The 22,932-nt window shown below is 35.1% G+C and overlaps 1 long non-coding RNA gene across 1 annotated transcript in view; it reads left to right on the forward strand.

The window, feature by feature from the left end:
- LOC103106285 (uncharacterized) overlaps positions 1–22,932 on the forward strand; it is a 96,751-nt gene that overhangs the window by 12,814 nt on the left and 61,005 nt on the right. The window contains exon 2 of the long non-coding RNA XR_472801.3: positions 14,905–14,957. This is a non-coding gene — a long non-coding RNA (uncharacterized LOC103106285). The remainder of the gene's footprint in view (positions 1–14,904; positions 14,958–22,932) is intronic.

Raw genomic sequence — 22,932 nt, forward strand, 5'->3', positions numbered from 1 at the left:
AAAATCAAAGATCTTTGGAGTGATAAGACAGAATGTAATAGCATGAGAGGGGGATCGTTACTGAGTGTTATTATATCATTTAGAATGACTGTGGGTAGACACATTGAGAATTTCTAAGGGGATATGATGATAAAGTTCTTTGAAGGCAAGTTTTTTTTTTTATTTTTGTATTCTTTTTAGTATAATATAAATACTATGTAATAGTATTTAGTATAATAGTATAATATATAATAATAAACCAATAAAATGATTGTTTATTAAAAATTAAAGATCACTGGATTGTATTGTATAGAATGAAAACAGGGGTGGAATTCTTCTATTAGGGAGAAGACCAATGGTTTAGTGTGAAATTCCCTGTTTCAAAGCCAGAGTAAATATATAAAGAGCTTCTTCATGAGAATAGAAATGTCAGAATTAGATTTAACTACTATCCTTATCAAATTAATTCATAGGTCAACAGTGAATGAATGAAGAGTTTCCTTTGTTTAAATGAAAGCAGGCTTATTTCTAAGGAAATTTTTTGAATGTAGCTATGAGGAAGCAGTATGAAATAATTTAATTTGTTTAAAACCATCCCATTTTGCAAATAAACTATGGATTAACAAGGTCTTTATCCTAATATTTATATTCTAGTGAGTCCCATCCCAGAAAAATGAACCAATATTAATGCCTAATATGAAATATTATCTCTAGGGAAATATGTAGGTCATCTTTATATAAGACTGTCCATCTCAATCAGTATTATGCTGCTCTCTGATATAAGCCCAACTCTCTGAATTTCTCTCATTGGGCATTGTCTGCAGGACTTCTAGTGACAGGTGTTATAATCATTTCAAGAGAAATAATATTTTCCTCTCTTAAAATACCTTTGTTATTTAAAATCCATATCTTTTCTTTTAGTATCAATTTTAAGACAGAAGAGTGGCAAGAATGCCTTATTTGGGGTAAGTGACTTGCCAAGTGTCACAGAGTTAGGAAATATCTAAGGCCAAACTTGAATCCACTTCCTCCTGATTTCAGGAATGACACTGTTCACTGTGGTACCTAGTTGCCCCCTCTTAAAAGATTTTAAATGGGCCTATATACACACAGAATAAGAAAATATTATTTATCAATCATACTCATGATATTTACCTGGAATTACTAGAACTTTTACGTTGATATAGTATCATGGATGATAAATCTAAAACTGAAAGTGTTCAGGGAAGACTGGTACCTGTTGTGGGGGCTTGCTAAGAGTTTTTCATGGCTCTTTATCCACCTCTGGTGAACATCTATCACCTGATTCTCACATATGGTTCCAAGAAGCTATACCATATAGAGCAGCCACATCTTTATAAAACCTTCTTGGCAAATGGGCTAAATCATGTTGAAGGTAACTATCAAGCCTCAAACTCATCTGTGCAGTAGTGGGATATGTATTCCAAGTATTTGAAGATTTCCTTGTGTGAAGGGTTAAACTTTGGGGAGCAGCAGTTTGATCAAAAGCCAGTGCACAGTTTATTAAACAGAAAACACTTAGTTTATTATTAGGAATTATGGATAGGAAATAGGAAGAAGGAAAATGAAAGTAATGTTATAATAGATTATAACTATACCCAAGATCCCAATCCTAACTAAATTATTTTTAGAAAACCCTCCATCTATCTGCCTCAGAGGGCAGCATCTTCTGCTAGACCGATGCCCTTGCCTACTCTCCTATTCTCTCTATCTGATAATATAACCACTATCTATCTACCTAAACTACCCAAGTTAATCAAAAATCAATAAGGCTATTAAAACTTTAATTCAGTTCTATGTCTCTAATCAGAGAGATTGCTAGCAGCACGACTTCTCCCCAGGAGACCCAGAGACCAAAACTTCTTACAACAGTCTGCCACTTACTAACCACACTTGGCTACACCCTTCTAACTGTCAGCAACTGACAGTTTGCATAGTTGGAAAACCCCAACTGCTGACCGGCACAGCAAGGGGTCTTCTAATGGAAAAAACAAACAAACCTTATTACTCCTTTTCTTCTTAAATATAAAAAGTAAGAATTAATAAAAAATTATCTTAACACTTGGCAAAAATGGGTAGATAAAAGCATTTTGTTCCAATAGTCATGAAGGTGATGGGAGTGTTACAGCTTGAGCAAAAATGAAACTTGCCAGATTCATCTGCTGCATCCTGGGCCATCACAAGTTGTCTTTACTTTTGCCTTGCCACAGGACTTTTATGATTTTTTATACTCTGCCTCACCACTTAAATCCATTTTACATGCAAGTCAATAGATTCACAAATCTAGATACATCTCCATCACAAATGTTCTTAATATTTGTGCCTTACTTGTGGTAGAGCCTTTCAAGATCATATTAAACTGATTATCCATAGTTGAACACATGGTACCCTGACCCCAAAATTGTAATAATATTGGCCCTCTTTGTGTACAAAGGATGAACAACAGTTCAACATTTTCATTTTTTAAATGTGGAAACACAGGGTTAGGAAGTTAATTGACTTACCCAAACTTACATAGATAAATCATCAGAGGCAAATTTTGAACTCAGGTCTTCTGTTTCCACATCCACTCTTCTTAACATGATTCCACACTGGAACACTCTGGAATCATTCACTTTCTCTCCTTTATGCAACCTTCAAGATTAAAGAAGTTAAAACGTGCCATGAAAGTCAGAAAGAAGCTTAGCAGTGGCTTTTTAAAGTAAGTATTCCTAAGTAACTTTTCTTTGTTTCCTTGCTACTCACAAGTGCTTGTGAACTATCTATTCCTTATGTTGAAATCTATGTACCAGAGGGCACTGTAAAATGAAGGACTACATTTTCCTCTTGAATTTTATCTTGTGTTTATTGACTCAAAGACTGATGTACAAACCTTCATGTTAACTAGTTACAAAGGCTTACAGTCCAAATTACCAATGGACATTTTACAAAAATCCTATAATACCACTGCAGAAAAGAAAAACACAACTTTTTAGCTTCTACCTTTTTCTCTTCCCAATATCACTTCAGGTCTCACACAAACCAAACTATGATATATTGCCAGTGGTATTCCTTTTTTTTAACTAGTCAGTTTCCTAAATATTTCATATATTTATTCATTTCAAAATATTTGTTCACATTTTTCTTGATTATAATTCATTATACACCCCATTCTATTAAATCTTACCTTTTTCTCAAGATCAAGTTCCATTCCTACTTTTGCCATGAAGATCCAAACGTCATTTGTATCTCTAATCTAAAATTAGGTAATAATTTTGAATTATTCATTTCATACTATATTCTGCTTTTTATTGTTATTATGTCTCTTTAGGTGAACATCCTGTCTCTCTAGTTAGATGGTAAGCCCTTAAAGAATGGGCATTATATTTTAAATATCTCTATATATGTCCATGACTCGCTTGTAATGGACCTTTGACAAAGACATTTTAGTGTATAGAGCACTGGTATTGGAATTGGGAAAACCTGTGTTCAGAATTTGTCTCAGAAACACAATTGTGTAGGGGCAGCTGAGTGACTCTGTGGATTGAGAGCCAGTCCTAGAGATAGGAGGTACTGGGTTCAAATCTGGATTCAGACATTTCCCAGCTGTGTGATCCTGGGCAAGTCACTTGACCCCCATTGTCTAGCCCCTAACCATTCTTCTGCCTTGGAACCAATACATAGTATTGATCCCAAGATGGAAGGCTAGGGATTTATAAAAACAAACAAACAACAAACAAACAAAAACACAGTTGTGGGACTCTGGGTAAGTTGCTTAATCTCTGGCTGCCTTAATTCCCTCACCTATAAAATGGATAGAACCTACATCACAGTGTGGTGGGGGTAAAATCCCCTACCCTCTTATATGAGGAATAGATTTTAATGTTAGCAATAGTTTTTAATTAATCATAATTGTGATTTTAAGATGAGGAAATTAATACTATCATAAGTGATAAAAATTAATAGGTTTGTGATTATTTTAGTGTAAGTATTAAAGTTGTGAATTAAATAAATAAATGCTTTAGCATAGGCTTCATAGGAAGTGTCAGCCTCACTGTCAGCCTTAACCTTCAAATTTTCTATATTATGCACCCTCAGGAATAATGGCCTTGAACTTGTGTACTGGGCCTTCAGCCTCTCCACTCCCCCTTGGCTATCAAGTGACTTCTTCTACCAATGAGAAGTATTTCCTGATTACTTCAAACAAACCACATCTCTATTTTCATCACTGTGCTGAATTATTTTGGTACTGGCATAAAAATTGTCTGATTCTTTGGCCTATATAGGAAGGTCAATCACAGTGCTCAAGGTCTCTTGGTCTTGACCAGGAGTCTGGTTTTATTATAATAAACCTATCTTTCTTTATGGCTTGGAGATTGTATATCATTTTCATTCCTGTGGTTAGAAATTACACAATTGGCAACTCTGGTAGGACTCAAACCCAGGTATGCATCAAATCTTTTACAAATATTAAAGTGCTATATAAATTTTATCACCATCTAGTATATTATTATGATTGTTGTTGTTATAGATTTTAAAAGTATTTTTATCCCATTTGATTCTCATAATATTGACAATGAGCTACATTGTAAGGTATTATTATCCTTTTATAGATGTGGAAACCAAGATTAAAAAAATTTAATTAATGTGTCTATCCATGATATCACAGCTAGTAAATATCGGAGACAGGATTCACACCCAAATCTCTTCTAATTTTTGTCTACCAAGATTTGTCAAAAGTATACTGCATATAAGTTTCCCTCCTATGATCAAGCATCAGTCCTTACAATTCTTTCTCCCTTTATTTTGTATAATACTCTTTGATCTATTCCCTTGTCTATACTCTCTTGTGTAGTTATTGGCCTCAGTGGAATACTACAGTATTACTGTTCTCTTTTTCTATGGGTCACAGTTATTTTCTTGGGTAGGCTGGGATCTTGATTGTTTAGGCTTAGGGGCATATTGTCACCTTCCTAATATCTGACTTTCCCCTACAATCATGGAATTTTCCACTAATAAAGTTGAGTTCCATCCTGACCTAAATGGTGCTTTTGCCTTTTGGTATATGGTAGTCATCATTTCTGTAGAAGTGCTAATCATGAGTCACTCATGGTATTAATTATGGCTTTGACATTAACTGTCTACAAATAAGGACATTTGCAATTAGGACACAAAAGTTCAAAGAAATTCAGGTCATTTAAATCCTTTTGAATGTAAAAAAATTCTCTCAAGATTTGCTCTTATTCTACTAGAGAAGTCATGGAATTTATATTTAGCAAATATGATGTGTCTCTGTTTCCCAGTCAGTTATCCATCAACTTAACATGTTAATATAATGAATTGTTCCAAAAGGGCCACATCTGAGCTCACTAGAAGCTTCCAGTTCACTTAAATTAGAAATAGATCTACTCTGATGAGATGATGTAATTCACATTATGCAAATTGAAAGGATAAAAACAGGAAATAAAAAAAATTACCATGGACCACATTCTGACAAAATAATCTTCATAAGAATTAGTCTTTCTTACATGAAATCTACCATTTCTTTATATCAATTATCATTCCATTTAAAATTCATTAAGTTCTCAAATGGTGAGACCTAAGTTTAAGGAGGTATTTGTCTTCTCTCAAAATAGTTTGGTGAGTATGTTAATGAAATAGGTTCATAGATATCAATTTGGCTCTTTTCTTTTGGTTTCTATTATTTTTTCCTTCACTCTCCTGCAGAAGTGTATGTTATCACCACTATTTTAAAAATGACTGATTGCTTTGCCAAAATCAAGTAAGAATTTCAATTATTCTAAACAGTTCACCAACCAAGGCAGATTTTTTCTCACAAAGCCCTGAAGATCACTGTCTAGTAAAATAATGCTTAAGTAAGCAGATTAATTTCTGTTGACTGTAGTAAATCAGTTAAGCCAATTCACTTTAAAGATTCTTTTAACATCTCAAGCAGGAAAATATTATTAGTCAAGTAGGAATTGCATTGTGGATTTGGTAATTTTTTAAAATATGCATAATGAGTGCCTATTAGGAACAACTTTGGAGTCTTTTTGATTATATCCATTTATTTGTTAAAGAAGTACTTATTGAGTACCTACTATGTGAAAGTCTCTTTAAAAAATTAGTGAGATAGATATAGTTTAACCCCGAAGCAAAATAAACAAAACAATACAACATAGAATGTGATAAACACAATAAAGAGATAGAAACCAAGGGGGTGGAAAAGTAAAGTATAATTTAGAGGATACACCAACAAATTCACCAATGAAATAAGATATGATTTGAGATGTTTTAAAGGATAGGAGGTATTTCATAGGACAGACAAGGGTGAAATTCCAAGTATAGGGAATGATACAAAAGTAGTGCAAGATGACAGGTGCATATGGGGAAACATCATGATCAATAAAAAGGTAAGGATCAGATTGTGGAGAACATTTTCTGCTGAGCTAAAGACTTTGTTTAATAGGCAATGGAGAAAGAATGAATCACTTTGCAAAAAGATAATCCTTGGGAAAATGAAATAAAAAGTTTCAGGTATCTAATCACCAGAATTGACTTCCATCATGTTATGAGAGTCATTGGAGAAATTTGTACAATTGTAGTAACCTGGTCCTCTAGATATCTGGATAGTTTAACTGCAAATAACAGTGATGGGCATACTTTTGAGCTTGGTGTGTCAAAATTTACCCAAAAACCTTAGCATAACCCAAGTGGGGTGTCACTTTGAGAAAACAAACAAACAATAATTTCATAATATTTATAGTTTAAATTAAAAAATGTATAATTGTAATATATAACTGTATTTGAAAAACCAAAAATGAATTATTTAACTTACCTGCTGAGTGACTTCTTTGTTCATTTTCAGTTGGTTTCTTCTGTTGGTCTTGATATTATTTTACCTGTGTGAGGTGCTATGAACTAAGATAAGTGAGGAGGAGGGGGAATTCTTTAACTAACCTTCATATTAGTGACTTTTTTGTTGCTGAATTTCATTGGCTAAATCTTCAATTGAAGGTTGGTATTTTGTACACTTCAAGCCCAAGCAAGCGCTACTAATTCCATCTGTCAAACTGTTTCTTTTGTTGTTTTTGATTAACACTGAGAATAAGATCTCACAAAAGTATATAAAGGGAAAAATTGTGAGTAAGGCCATTGCTATATTTTTCAGGGTGTTAAAAGTATCTGGTAATTGGTTCCAGGTACTCCAAATTTCCTGTTCATAGTGGCACTCCTCTTGATTCTCCAAGCAGTACCTTTCCAGATTCTCAAGCTTTGACCTCAAGTCGACAAACACCTGAGTCCAGATGCTGTCTTGAAATTCTGCAAGTTGCATCTCAAAAACATCAATTTGCATCCACTGGAAAGCATTTAATTCCAAACCATTGTAGACTACTACATCAGGATACTTAATTATTTTATGGTATGTTCTAGTCTTCTAAATTGATTAAATCTATCACTGAACTGGTCAAGTAATGAGTCTAAAACATGCTGGTACTTTACATGCAAGGGTTCCATTTCATTTTGTACAGCTGCACTGGCCTTCTTGAAATACTTTGTTACTCAAGGAAAATATTTATAAGTTTTAGTTTCTACATCTCACTTGAAAATTTAAGTTTACTTTCAAAAGCTTTAATGTATCCAAACATAACATCAATACTTTTGCCAAAACCTCGTAACTTTAAGTTCAGTTCATTAATATGAACAGAGAGATCTGTGAAAAAACATCACAGTATTGATGTACTCATCCTCATTGAGCTGGGAAAAGTTTCCCAGATCCTTATATTGAAGAAATAACTTAATTTCTTCAAAGCAATCCACAAAGTGCTCAAGAATTTTATTTCAGTTCAACCATCTTACATTACTGTACATCAGCAGCCCACTGTAGGTGGAATCAACCTCCCATAAAAGTACAGAAAATTCTCACTTGTGAAGGTGTCAAGCAGCTATTAAATTAACTCATTTTGTAACAACTGACATTAAGTCATTTATGTCAGTGAATCCTGACTTGACACATGAAACCTCCTAAGGGATAATATAATGAAAAGGCAAAATCAGAATTCCAATAGCTTCTGTAAGCAAATTGAGGAATCTGACTTTTTCCCCACCATGTTTGGTGCTCCATCTGTTGTCAGTGACACAGCTTTAGAGATATCACTGCTTAGGTCAAGGAATGTTTGTATAACTACTGAGATCCATCCAGTGGTATGTCTGAGGGTACAAGGTTATCTCTGTCTAGGTGTGGCAATCTGGTCAAATAATGATGATGAGAAACACTATGTGTTTAAACTCACGTATGTAGGCATCACACACAGTACTCTGCCATAGTACTGTGATTTATTTTGTGAATTTTAGATTTACTCCACCCTGCTTAGTCTTTAGAACTTCTAGCAACCAGGAATGTATACACCCCCACTTAAGGATTAAGTGTTGAGGAGGATGACCTATGACCGACATGTGCTAGCAAGTGACAAATAAGAAACAACTGACAAACCCCCTGGGATGTCTTAAGTCAAGCTTAAGCTACTATTGGTATATGTGAGATGCAGGAAGTGATGTAAATAACTGTCTATATATTTTGGATCACTTCCTCGCTCTTTCACTCTCACTCTCTCTTGAGGAGACATTAGGCTTTTTCCATGTTGGGAGCTCATGGCGGCATCCTTGGCATCTTGGCGGGTTTTGGCATTTGCAGCTTGCTAGTGAGGTGATTGGGAGAAGCTCTGTAGAGGGGGTTAGATGAGGCGTCTTCCCTGAGCAACCTTGGTGAGGTGACTGATTCCTCCTTTCCTCCTTTCCTTGACCTCCAACTCCTATCTGGCTTGCCAGAGCAGTCCAATTCCCTTTTTTCTCTCTCTTCTTCTTAATTTCTTCCTTCTATTGTAATTAAACCACCATAAAAATCCTAAACTGACGAATATTTTATTGAGATTGAATTTTAATCCCTAGCGACCACTAGTATAATATATTCAGTCGACAACCCTAATTTTTACCCCTTGTGACATCAGTAGTATCATAAAGTGAGATCAAAAATATTTACAATTACTTATGTCTCTTTTTAATTGATGATTTATGTTTGTGTTCAGTATAATTATTCAGACTTTTAAAATATTTCTACTGAGTGGTAACTCAGATATTCTCTTAATAATTGCATCTTTATACTGCATATCATGAAATAGAACTGGTGAACATCTTAGGAGATTTTCTTTAATAAATTCTCTCTCACTGAATGCTTTTCCATTCTGAGCTATGGAATGAGCAATACTCAAACTTTCAGATGTTAAAATTGTAAAGCCAATAAATAAGAAAGAGGTGAGAGAAGCAAATGAAATCTTAGAAAAATTAGAGTTAGTAGACATATGGAGAAAAATAAATAGGGACAAAAAGGAATACACCTTCTTTTCAGCAGCACATGGTACATTCACAAAAATTGACCATGTACTAGGGCACAAAATCTTTGCAAACAAGTGCAAAAGGGAAGAAATAATAATGCAACCTTCTCAGACCACAATGCAATAAAAATAATAATGAGTAAGGGTACATGGATAGATAAATCAAAAATTAATTGGAAGTTAAACAATATGATTCTCCAAAACTAATGAGTTAAAGAACAAATTGTAGAAACAATTAATAACTTCATTGAAGAAAATAACTATGGTGAGACATCCTTTCAAAACTTATGGGATGCAGCCAAAGCAGTACTTATGGGGAAATTTATATCCTTGAGTTCATATATAAACAAATTAAGAAGGACAGAGTTCAATGAATTGGGCATGCAAATTAAAAAACTAGAAAGTGAACGAATTAAAAAACCTCAGATGAAGACTAAATTAGAGATCCTAAAAATCAAAGGAGAAATTAATAAAATTGAAAGTCAAAGAACTATTGATTTAATAAATAAGACTAGAAAATGGTACTTTGAAAAAAATAAAATTGACAAAGTACTAGTCAGTCTAATTTAAAAAAGGAAAGAAAAAAACCAAATTGACACTTTCCAAGATGAAAAGGGAGACCTCACCACTAAAGAAGAGGAAATCAAGACAATAATTAAAAACTACTATGCCCAATTATATGGCAAAAATATGGCAATCTAAGTTATATGGATGAATACTTATAAAAATTTAATTTGCCTGGACTAAAAGGAGAATAAATTACCTAAACAACCCCATATCAGAAAAAGAAATTGAACAAGCCATCAAAGAACTCCCTAAGAAAATATCCCCAGGTCCAGACAGATTCACAAATGAATTCTATCAAACATTCAAAGAACAGCTAACCCCGATATTATAAAAACTAGTTGACAAAATAAGCCAAGAACGGGTTCTACCAAATTCTTTTTACGACACAAACATGGTACTGATCCCAAAGTCAGGCAGGTTAAAAACAGAGAAAAAAAAAACTATAGACCAATATACCTAATGAATATACATGCAAAAATCTTAAATAGGATACTAGCAAAAAGACTCCAGCAAGTCATCACAAGGGTTATCCCCTACGATCAGGTAGGATTCATACCAGGAATGCAAGGATGGTTCCATATTAGGAAAACTATCCACATAATTGACCACATCAACAAGCAAACCAACAAGAACCACATGATTATCTCAATAGATGCAGAAAAAGCCTTTGATAAAATACAACACCCATTCTTACTAAAAACACGAGAAAGCATAGGAAGAGAAGGGTCGTTCCTAAAAATAATAAACAGTATATATCTAAAACCATCAACTAATATCATCTGCAATGGGGATAAACTAGATGCATTCCCATTAAGATCAGAAGTGAAACAAGGATTCCCATTATCACCCCTATTATTTGACATTGTACTAGAAACACTAGCAGTAGCAATTAGAGAAGAAAAAGAAATTGAAGGCATTAAAATTGGCAATGAGGAGACCAAGTTGTCACTCTTTGCGGATGATATGATGATTTACTTAAAGAATCCTAGAGAATCAACCAAAAAGCTAATCGAAATAATCAACAACTTTAGCAAAGTTGCAGGATACAAAATAAACCCACATAAGTCATCAGCATTTCTATATATCTCCAACCCAGTTCAGCAGCAAAAATTAGAAAGAGAAATTCCATTTAAAGTCACAGGAGACATTATAAAATAATTAGGAATCTATCTGCTGAGACAAACACAGGAACTATATGAATACAACTACAAAACACTCTCCACACAATTAAAACTAGATCTAAACAATTGGGAAAACATTGATTGCTCATGGGTGGGAAGAGCTAACATAATAAAAATGACCATCCTACCCAAACTTATATATCTATTTAGTGCCATACCCATTGAACTACCAAAAAACTATTTTACTGAATTAGAGAAAGCCATAACAAAGTTCATTTGGAAGAATAAGGGATCAAGGATATCCAGGGAAATAATGAAAAAAAAATACAAAGGAAGGTGGCCTTGCAGTCCCAGATCTCAAACTATATTACAAAGCAATGGTCATCAAAACAATTTGGTACTGGCTAAGAGACAGAAAGGAGGATCAGTGGAATAGACTTGGGGTAAATGACCTCAGTAAGACAGATTTTGACAAACCCAACGACCCCAGCTTTTGGGACAAAAATGCAGTATTTGACAAAAACTGCTGGGAAAATTGGAAGACAGTGTGGGAGAGATTAGGTTTGGATCAACACCTCACACCCTACACCAAGATAAACTCAGAATGGGCGAATGACTTGAATATAAAGAAGGAAGCTATAAGTAAATTAGGTGAACACAGAATAGTATACATGTCAGATCTTTGGGAAGGGAAAGATTTTAAAACCAAGCAAGACTTAGAAAGAGTCACAAAATGCAAAATAAATAATATTGACTACATCAAATTAAAAAGTTTTTGTACAAACAAAACCAATGTAACTAAATTTAGAAGGAAAGCAACAAAATGGGAAACAATCTTCATAACAAAAACCTCTGACAAATGTCTAATTACTCAAATCTATAAAGAGCTAAACCAATTGTACAAAAAATCAAGCCATTCTCCAATTGAAAAATGGGCAAGGGAAATGAATAGGCAATTTTCAATTACAGAAATCAAGACTATTAATAAGCACATGAAAAAGTGCTCTGCATCTCTTATAATCAGAGAAATGCAAATCAAAACATCTCTGAGGTATCACCTCACACCTAGCAGATTGGCTAACATGATAGCTATGGAAAGTAATGAATGCTGGAGGGGATGTGGCAAAGTGGGGATACTAATTCATTGCTGGTGGAGTTGTGAATTGATCCAGCCATTCTGGAGGGCAATTTGCAACTATGCCCAAATAGTGATAAAAGACTGTCTGCCCTTTGATCCAGACATAGCCCTTCTGGGTTTGTACCCCAAAGAGATAATAAGGAAAAAGCCTTGTACAAGAATATTCATAGCTGCGCTCTTTGTGGTGGCCAAAAATTGGAAAATGAGGGGATGCCCTTCAATTGGAGAATGGCTGAACAAATTGTGGTATATGTTGGTGATGGAATACTATTGTGCTCAAAGGAATAATGAACTGGAGGAATTCCATGGAGACTGGAACAACCTCCAGGAAGTGATGCAGAGTGAGAGGAGCAGAACCAGGAGAACATTGTACACAGAGACTGACACATTGTGGTACAAGAGAATGTAATGGACTTCTCCAGTAATGGCTTTACAATGTCCCTGAACAACCTGCAGCGATCTATGAGAAAAAAAAACAACAAAAAAACAACTATCCTCAAGCAGAGGACAAACTGAGGGAGTAAAAACACAGAGGAAAAGCTATTGCTTGACTACAGAGGTTGAGGAGACATGATCGAGGGGAGATGCTAAATGAGTACCCTAGTGGAAATACTAACAACAAGGAAATGGGTTCAGAGTAAGGACACATGTGATACCCAGACGAATCGCCCGTCGGCTAGGGAAGGGGTTGTGGGGGAATAGGGGGAAGGAAAAGAAAATGATCTGTTTCCAATGAACAATGTATGAAAATGACCAAATAAAATAATGTTTTAAAAAACTAAAAAAAAAAATATGTAAAGCCTTTTACAAATTTAAGGATGTAATTAGATTGGCTCTTATAAAGGTGTAGCTGCCTAGAAATGTATTGTTTCCTTTCATCCTCACTTTTTTTACGAGCTGTAAATGATTAGTTTCAAAATATCTATTTATATTCCATGTTCTGCTTACTACCATTTCAGTACATAGAATGGAAAATGATCTGCCATTTTTTTCTATAATGCCACACATCTTGGTTCATGTCTCTTGAAAGGGTCAGCTACTGCTACTATCACTTCCTTTACTTAATCTGTTTTTTAATTTTTGGGGGGGTTCTCCATCAAAGGGTCAATGACAGAAGATGGAATTGTAAATAGCCTGTTAGCCCTGCAGGCAATTAGGGGTTAACTAGCCTAACTGCCCACAAGATGGCACATGTAACTGTATTTTAGGGAAGGGCAGGGTTAATAAAAATAAGGAATTAAAAAAGTAATAGGGGTGAAACGGAATCTTCACTATGCTGCAAGATGGCATTCCTTATGTAACTTAAGATGGCTGCTGCTATGTCTAATGGCAGGGAACAGTACCCATAGCACAGGCCCTCTCCTTTCCCAACCTCTCCCTCACTTATCTCAGTAATGGTCAATTAGAAATCCATGACACCTGAGAACAGTAGATTGGATGATGGTTGCTGTGATTATGTGGTTTCTGGCAATGGCAATCATAGGGCCCCCAGAGATGCATCCCCCACAGCATTATGCTGATCCCTGCTCCACAAGATGGAAGCGAGTTCAAAGATCCCCTAACAGCCTAAATTGAAGTCTCCGAATTAGATGCTCTGTGCCCGAGTTCTGTTGTTTTGGCCTACATATCTCTGAAAAAGAGTGTCTACACTATACTACAGCAAATGTTTTCCCCTTGGCTACTGCACCTGGGCATGCAGGAGTCAAGGATGAAACGTTCTCAGCATGCAGCTTCATATTTCCCCACATGACATTGAAAATGGCCACATCTGTCAGTGCTGACACATGTGTCATAAGTTTGCCATCAGGGGCATATAATGAAAGCTGAATAATATTACATCTCCCCAGTAGAATGCTGCCTCCTTGTAGGAAGATAAGATTTTATTTAATTTTTATAAATCTAGTGCCTGACTTTGTGCTTTCTAAATAGTAGATGTCTAATAAGTATTTTGTAGAATTTAGGTTGAAAATGGCATATGTTGCATATGCATTTGAAAATAAGAAAAATAAAAAAAATTAGTATGAAATTGTTTTTGAAAGTTTGAACTTATGCTATTATGAGACTTCAAAAATTTCTAATTCAAGACAAAACAGCAGTAAATAGCAAGGGCATACTTCCAGATGATGGTAGCAGAGGTATGCCTTTTGATTCCATACAATGATTCCAAATAAACACAGTTTTGAAACATGTGATTGAGCTTCCCCATTTAATGTAATCCATGTTAGTTTTCCTACTCTTTCCCATTCACTCTCTTCCCAAATAGGAGGCCATTGTGTTATACAAAGATATCTTCATCACATTTTGCAAGCGTGTGATTTTGCTAGTCCTGTAACTATACATGGCCTACACAAAGGGCCATAAACCACACTGATAATTCTCATCTCTGAAATGACTGTCTATAATTGGAGAATTTTACCCTAGCATTGAGTCTTTGTAAAATGTTTTGGCATTTGAAATTTAGGAGAACAAAGTTCCTGCAATTCCCCAATGTTCTGCAATAGGGATCATTGTGAATTCTTCACCCCTTCTTGGAATGAGTAATTTCTAATCTTCTTGACTTTCAGAACATTGTGTCAGATCTATTTGTTCAGGTTAACTTGGTCTGCTTGATGAATCTTCCCCCTTTTTCTTTTCCTGAACATACTGTTTCTTTGCCAATTGCAATCTGTTTTGGAACTCACTAATAGTGTTTTGTTTTATTTTTCAGGTGAACTGTAGGGCACTGCAGCTGTGTGGAGAATTCAAGTGATGATGCCGAGTGTAAGTAGTTATACATAGTTATATGCACATATATGTTTTTGTTAATATACACACATGTGTATAAATTTTGATATAAGAAATAGATAGAATCTAGACTAAGGGTCAGTATAAAAGAGGATCATTATGAAATTCATTAATAAAAGTTCTACTTATCATTTTATTTTGATTTAAATAATTTTTTAAAAGTGTAGCACAGTGATTGCTCACCAATCATGGGAGTTACATTACAAAGACCACACCCCACCATAGATGAAAAGCTGAGAAGTACAGTCAATCAGTACTCAGGATACAGAACATAGCACTGTAGTTGGTTACCTTTCATTCAATCAGCCAATAGGGTACTGTGTATAATCTCATGCTGGCAAACTTGCACAAGTGGTAATGACTATACTTCATTTCCATTGTTTTCAGTAGGGTATTCATTCACAAAATCACCATGATATAACAAAATCTCCAAGATAGAGAATTGCATATATTCTTTAAAAAAATCTGTGACTTACTGAAGCTGTGAGAAGTGAATGGTGATATAGCAAGGGATATCTGTACACTACTTTCAGCAGGAACTAAGGCCTATGATTTTTAATGCTATATTTGCATCTCCACAAATATACTTTAATTAAAAAAAAACTTTTGGGCACTGATGCCTATAACCAAAGCATAGTACTATGCCTTAAATTTATAAATATTACCTTTGCAATGGAATATGCACTATGCTAGGCATTCTACATAATCATGTGTACAAATATATTTGTGTATAAGCACATGTATGATGGTGTTTATACATATATACACTCATGTACATATGTTATATACTTCATATATATAGATATATTTACACAATATGCATACATGTGTAATAAAGTAAATATAGATACACATACAAATTAATTTTTAAATGTAAATTAAATTAAATGTGATTTCATCCATAGGGGGATCTACCAGTAAGGAACATTCTTTACCAACTCAGATTGTCAACTTCTCTACATATTATATTCTTTCAGATTTGTCTGAAGAACTGACAGGTCAAGTGAATTTCCCAGAGTCAAGCAATTAGTATATAACAGAGTTAGAATGTGAACCCAGGCCAGATCTCTAAGGCCAGATCTCCATTAATGATAACATGGTGCCTTTTCTGTGTATAAAATGATATTATTGTGTACTTTAAGTCTTGGCAGGTATATATGGCATATGCACACACACATATATGGTCATGTATATTATATTAATAAATATATTATTTAATAATTATGTAATATATTTATAGCATAAAATAATATTTACCATATTTTGTACTTATACTATATTAGTATATATACTTGATACATATATTAGAGAGTTAGCTATCTTCAAAGAAATGATGAACCAATGGGAACTGATGACTTCTTCAAGAAAAGGAAGAGAGAGAGGGAAAGAGACACACACACACAGACACACACAGAGAGACAGAGAGATGCACAGAGATTGAAGAGGGTCTAAATAAAATCTTTACTGCATGATTACAATTAGTGTATGGGAGAATTGTTGATCCAATAAAGGAGGGAATTATAATTATAGAACTCATTTGAAGGAGGTCTCTTTAGTCATATAAGTTTGAAGTCTTCAAATATTTGGAGATCTCTGTGTGTGTATCCATATATGATTGAGAAGCATTTTTTACAATTATAAACATAGATGTATAAGAACAGAAACTCAGAAAAACTGAGTGTATATGGGGTAACTCATAAAATAGGAAATATATATCTGCCTTGATAAACTGGAAAGTTGACCAGAAAAAATCCATCAGAATTATGATTGGCTTTAAATCAATGTCTAATGAGGATCATTTGAAGGAACTGAAGATATTTTGTCTGTGAGAGAGAAGAATTAATAGGAAATGAAGAACTTAAGTCTTCAAATGTTTAAGGAGCCATCAAATTAGCTAACCTCTAAGATCCCTTCTAGTTCTAAATCTCTGGTTCTATGATCCTAATGAATGTCCAAGAGGCATTAAAGGTTTTCTGCTTGATGGAGGACAGAATTAAGCAGAGTGAAGAATGGAAGTTATAGGGGGAAATGTATAACATAGATTTTATTTAGGGAAAAAAACAATTCTGCTAATAAAGTTATTCCAAAGTGCAACAGTCTGATTCCAAAACGTAATTATACTTCCTTTTCACTATAGCTCTTTAGGCAATATAGAATCTTGAGTAAACATTGATGATAATATAAGAAACATTCTGGTTTAAGTATAGAGGATGGTCAAGATAGGTACTGTGTACCAAACCCTGAGGTTCTGATTATTTGTTTATGGCTATCATCATTGTCTGAATCTTACAGCCTTCACTTCAACCACAGCAATTTACTCTTTCATTCCATTTCTTCAAGACAATGAAATATGCAAATAATTCTATTTCCTAGGAATAGTAAATTCACCTTTCTTCCTATTAGTCAGTGGACTAACAAGTTCAAAATACCTTTCTACTTTACTGAGAAAATCAAGGTTATATTTTCAGGTTCCTTCATAGTGCCTACTCTATATTTCAGAATCCCTTTACTTTAACACCTATCTATCTTCTGTTATGTTCCTCTGGACTCTTGTAGAGGTAGTATTCACCTTCTCTTAGAGTGTTCAAAATGTTGTAAAATCTGTTGTATATATTTTAAATCATTTTGTATCATTTAACACTCTCAATTCTAGCTAAACTCTGTATCTTTCAATTTCATGAATTAAAGCTATATAATGTACCTGGAATAAATCCCTTCCCAATTTCTACCTTATCTGCTTCCTTCAAGGTTTACCTCAGGTTCTACATTCTCAGGAAAGATTTCCAGACTCTTCCTCAGTCTATAGGATTCTTGTCATAACACATTACCTTACATTCTACTTCTCTGTGCACATGTTAAATTTTCCAGAATATAATCTCCTAGATAGCAAGAATGTTTGTTTGATTTTTTGCTTCAGCATTTTTGGCTTTCTTTCTCAGAGATCACTACAATGTACTTGCAACTGAAACTTTGCTATCTCCCACCACCACCATAGAAGCTTTCTTTCCTGGAGCCTGTTAATCTGATTATCTGGTTCCTCCAAGAATCTCCATTTTAAGGAGGATACAAAGGCTAGCTACAACTCCATTCTTCTTCCTACTCTTCTGACTCCCCACATTTTCTTTACATGCCAGGCATATTAATATCTTCTTTCCTATCCCAATTTGTCAAATTCCTTTTATGAGTTATTTTCCCATATTAGAATGTCAGATCCTTGAAGAAAGAAACCATCGTTTCTGCTTGAATTTGTTTTCTCAGAAATTAACACAGTGCCTGCATGTAATAAGTCCTTAATAAATACTTGTAGTTATCATTTCTGCATAAAGAATGTTTTAACTGTTTTCAAGAGAGTATGTATCTGCAATGGCTGGCAAGAGATTATTCAATACACTGAGAGAAAGGACTAAGAATGTATTTACTGAGAAAATTAGTGAGTTAAGTATGAAGGAGAAAGAGTTGTTAAAGCCATTTACTGAGAGAACATATTTTAGCATTTATTCTGTAGAAGAGAGGTTTTACCTAAAGACCATTTTTCTTCAACATCCAAGCTTTTAGAAGAACTCACTAATTGGGAAAATCTGCTGGGAAAACTTGAAAACAATAAGGCAGAAACTGGACATAGACCAATAGGTCAAGTCATATACCAAGATAACATCAAAATGGATATGTGATTTAGAAATAAACAGTAAAGCCATAAACAGTTTTGGGGAGTAAAAAATAATTTATCCATAAGATCTATGTGAAAAGGAAGACTTTATGACAAAACCAGAAATAAAGGAGTTTGAATACAGATTGAAGCGCACCATTCTTCATTTTATTATCCCCATGAATTTTTCTCTAATATAAGAGATATGTGTCTTTTTTCATAAGATGACATAAAAACTCCTCAGGAAGAAGGGGTTGGGACAGAGGGAGAGAAAGTAGATCACAACATTTTGGAAATGATTAATAAAATTATATGTATGTATAATTTGGAAAAAAATTCATTCTTAAAAGACTTTGATTATCTTCCTAAGAGATGAATGGGAAGGACTTTGTCATCAGAACAGAGAAGCCAGCAGTTGAAATTGATTGTAGGAGGTGATACTAGCTATGACCTTTCTCAAATAACATTATGCCATTTAAATATATAAATATTTCTTTGTATTTTTAATCAATAAAAAATTTTTATGTTAGTAACACTGATATTTATTTAAATCTATAAAATCATGGAATTTGATACTGAGAGATGAATGATGGCTTACTAAAAGATATTTCACCACATTATTTTATGAAAAAATATCAGAACATGCCCCTTAAATGCATTAAAATTAAGTAGATAAACAATAGATACTGTGTAAATAGGTTGAAGGATAAAGCTGTGGTTACATTTTTGGTCAGTATAGTATATCACACAGCCATTGTGACCCTACCTCAGCTATCAATGAGATAAACTAATATTAATGCCCCTCTAAGAGGTCAGATCTTACTTCATTCATATCTTCTCATCCAGTATGATTCATTCATTTCCTCCCATAAACCATGTGAGCATCTGCCCCTCCCCAAAGTGCTTAGGCTTTTCCTCTGAATCTCTTGACATTGTATGAATCACAATAGAGATCAAGTTCTGCCCATCAGTTAATTATCATTCTCTATATATGGCTAAATTCATACTTCATTATAAATGTCTGGCTCAGAGGGCCTTAATAACTATTTGCTGAATTGAATTGAATATAGAGACTAAGGTTCTAAAATCACATCATTTTTGTTTACTTATTAGGTTTGTGATTTTGGATAATTTGCTTGAACTTTCTGAGCCATATTTACTCTATAAAAGAAGATATTAATAGTGACCATCTCTAAAGTCCATTACCACATAAAAAATCTGTATCACTATGCATGATAAAACTTTGCAAACTACAGATACTTTTAAGATATTCAATCTTGAGCTGTTATAGATTTTGGCTTTAATATAAATAATCCTGTAGAAACAAATCGCTAGACCAAATTTCAACATGATGGATAGAAGGATAGCCTTAACAAATAGAGCAATTCAAAGGTGGGATGAACTATAGGATTTCTATCCTCAGAGGTCTTAAGGGCAAGAAAGATAAGTTCTTAATGAGACATTGTAGAGAATATTCTTCTTCAGTATGAATTAAACAAATTACATATAAGATTCCTTTCAGCTCTGAAATTATGTGATAATCCCCACTTAATTAAAACACAAATAAGAAAAATATCAGATGAGGCATAGAGCTAGAAGATTGGACAAAATTATGGCATAACTCAAGCAAATACTGTGTTTCCTGTGTTATTTCTTTAACTGTCTTTCCTGAGTATATTCATTTTTGGAGGGAAAGTAAATAGGTATATAGTTTTGTGTGGGATGGGGGAGGTGAAAGAATATGTTTTAAGTGTTAGGGAAATTTTTTAGTTTTAGAACAAACTCCAATGTTCTTTTTGTATGTCTTTAACTTAAAGAGTCATTTGGTGCCACTAAGAGGTTTTGATTTTTCATGGTGACATGATCTGATCTGAATCAGAAACAGTGCTATGACGTCCTGTTAAAAAATATAGACTAAATGTTATATAGTAGGCACTAGAAATATTTTTAAATGAAAATTATCATTAACATAAGTTTTGTTTCAAATCTCTTTACTTCAAATGTAAACAACACTAAGAAAGGAGAGAAGAAAATTAATAAAGAAAAAGTCCAATTAAGTTCTTAAAAAATGCAAACAGAAGAAATGCCAGAAAGAATTACAAAGAAACAGAAGTTTTTTAAATTATATGATCTTGTCATATCTGATATCAAGATGACAGAGTAAGGAAGTCACCCTCCTAAATTTCCCTCCAAACAACACTAAACAAAAGCCTCACACCAAATTTTGAGCTTATCAGACCAGAGGAGCCTGTGAGATTAGCACAACAGATTTGTTCTACTGGCATGGGAGAGGAGTGGAGTCTAGACAAGCAGTAAGTACAATCTGTACCCCAGTGTGCTAAGCAAGGACCTGCCCACTCATCAGTGAGGCCTTAACCGGATGTAAGCCTCCTGTAAGGTTCACCACCTGTAGGGTTCATCACCTGGGGCCAGTCAGCAGCAAGGTTCTGCATCCAAGGCTGACAAACAGTAAAGTTCCACCCATAATGTCTAGCCATCGTAAGTCTCCTTCTCCAGAGCTATCCAATAATCTCTGTTCTTGAACTGTCCAGCCTTGAATCTATTTCAGTAGAAGCCTGCATTGAGTTCTCCCACAAGTACAAAGTAACAGTGAGACTTCTGCAACTTCAGTTTATTGAGTTGGAGTAGGGGGTTACATTGTCATATCTGTACTAAAGGAAAAAAAAAACTTTAGAGGCTGAATGGATGACAGATCTGAGTGGGAACAGACTTGTGACAGGAATAATTATTGTCAGACTATTACAAAATACAGACTTGAGGTGATGAAGACTTCTACCTTTGGAGTGGCAGCATCAGAAGACAATAGAGAGTGTATGAGAAAGATGTAGCAAAGGTGAATTTATCAACCTTGGGAACAGAATGAATGTGGAAAAGAGAGAATTAAGAGTCAAGTATGACGAGACTTCCGGTTAAGATGGCGGCTTAGAGAAAGCTAAAGCTCAGATCTCCGGAAAACCCTTCCCGACCAATCTCAAACGATAAGCTCCTAAGGCGCCGAAATTCAAAACGATCAACAGCACAGACCCTGGGAACCCTCCTCCTGGACCTGGACCCGGTTCAAAAGGTACGGCTCCCCTTAAAAGCCAGAACCCGAGATCACTCGGACCTCAGGGGTAGGAGCGCAGAGTCCAAGGCTCCCAGAAGCCGCAGCCCGGCCGGCTCAGAGAGCAGGGTCCTCGGAAACAACAACCCTCAGGGCCTTCTACAGTCCCGGTGAAAGTTACTGCCTGGGGCTTCCGCTGCAGAGAGCTGGTCAAAACAACAGCAACCCTCAGGGCGGGCAAGACAGCCTCACGGGCTGGATCCTGCTATCCAAGTCTCAGTGAAAGTCTGTGCTCTCGGAGCTTGGGGAAGCGGCAGCCCATCCCCCCGCAGGCCGACGAAACAGCCTCACGGCCAGCGATTCTGAAGGCAACTTCCGGAAAGCGAGCCGGGGGGGAGAGTGTGGCCTCGTGGTCCGACCCTTCCATTCCAGTTCCAGTGAGGCATATTCAGTTTAACCCAGGGAAAGCCCATAGAACTATCTGCCCAGGACTGCCGCTGAACACCAGAAAGAGACAAGAAAAACTAATCCTCCACATTCAGAGATGACAAACTCCACAGAACCACAGAAGCCCCAAAATACCAAGAAAAATAAGAAGAAAGGGGCGACTTTGGACACATTCTATGGAGCCAAAATACAAAATACAGAGCAGACAGAAGATAATATAAAAGAAAATGCTCCAAAACCTTCCAAAGGAAATGGAAACTCTCCACAAACCTATGAAGAATTTGAATCAGAAATGACCAAAAAGATGGAAGCCTTCTGGGAGGAAAAGTTGGAAATAATGCAAAAGAAATTCACGCATCTACAAAACCAGTTTGACCAAACTGTAAAAGAAAACCAGGCTTTAAAGGCCAGAATCAGGCAGCTGGAAGACAACGATCGTGTAAAAGAGCAAGAATCAATAAAGCAAAGCCAAAATACCAAGAAATTAGAAGAGAACATAAAATATCTCACCGACAAGGTGATAGATCTGGAAAATAGGGGGAGAAGGGATAATTTAAGAATAATTGGACTCCCAGATAAGCCAGAAATAAACACCAAACTGGACGTGGTGATACAAGATATAATCAAAGAAAATTGCCCAGAGATTCTAGAACAAGGGGGCAATACATCCACTGACAGAGCTCACAGAACACCTTCTACACTAAACCCCCAAAAGACAACTCCCAGGAATGTAATTGCCAAATTCCAAAGCTATCAAACAAAAGAAAAAATCCTACAGGAAGCCAGAAAAAGAC

The sequence above is a fragment of the Monodelphis domestica genome, chromosome 5, assembly GCF_027887165.1.
Source record: "Monodelphis domestica isolate mMonDom1 chromosome 5, mMonDom1.pri, whole genome shotgun sequence".
Classification (NCBI taxonomy): domain Eukaryota; kingdom Metazoa; phylum Chordata; class Mammalia; order Didelphimorphia; family Didelphidae; genus Monodelphis; species Monodelphis domestica.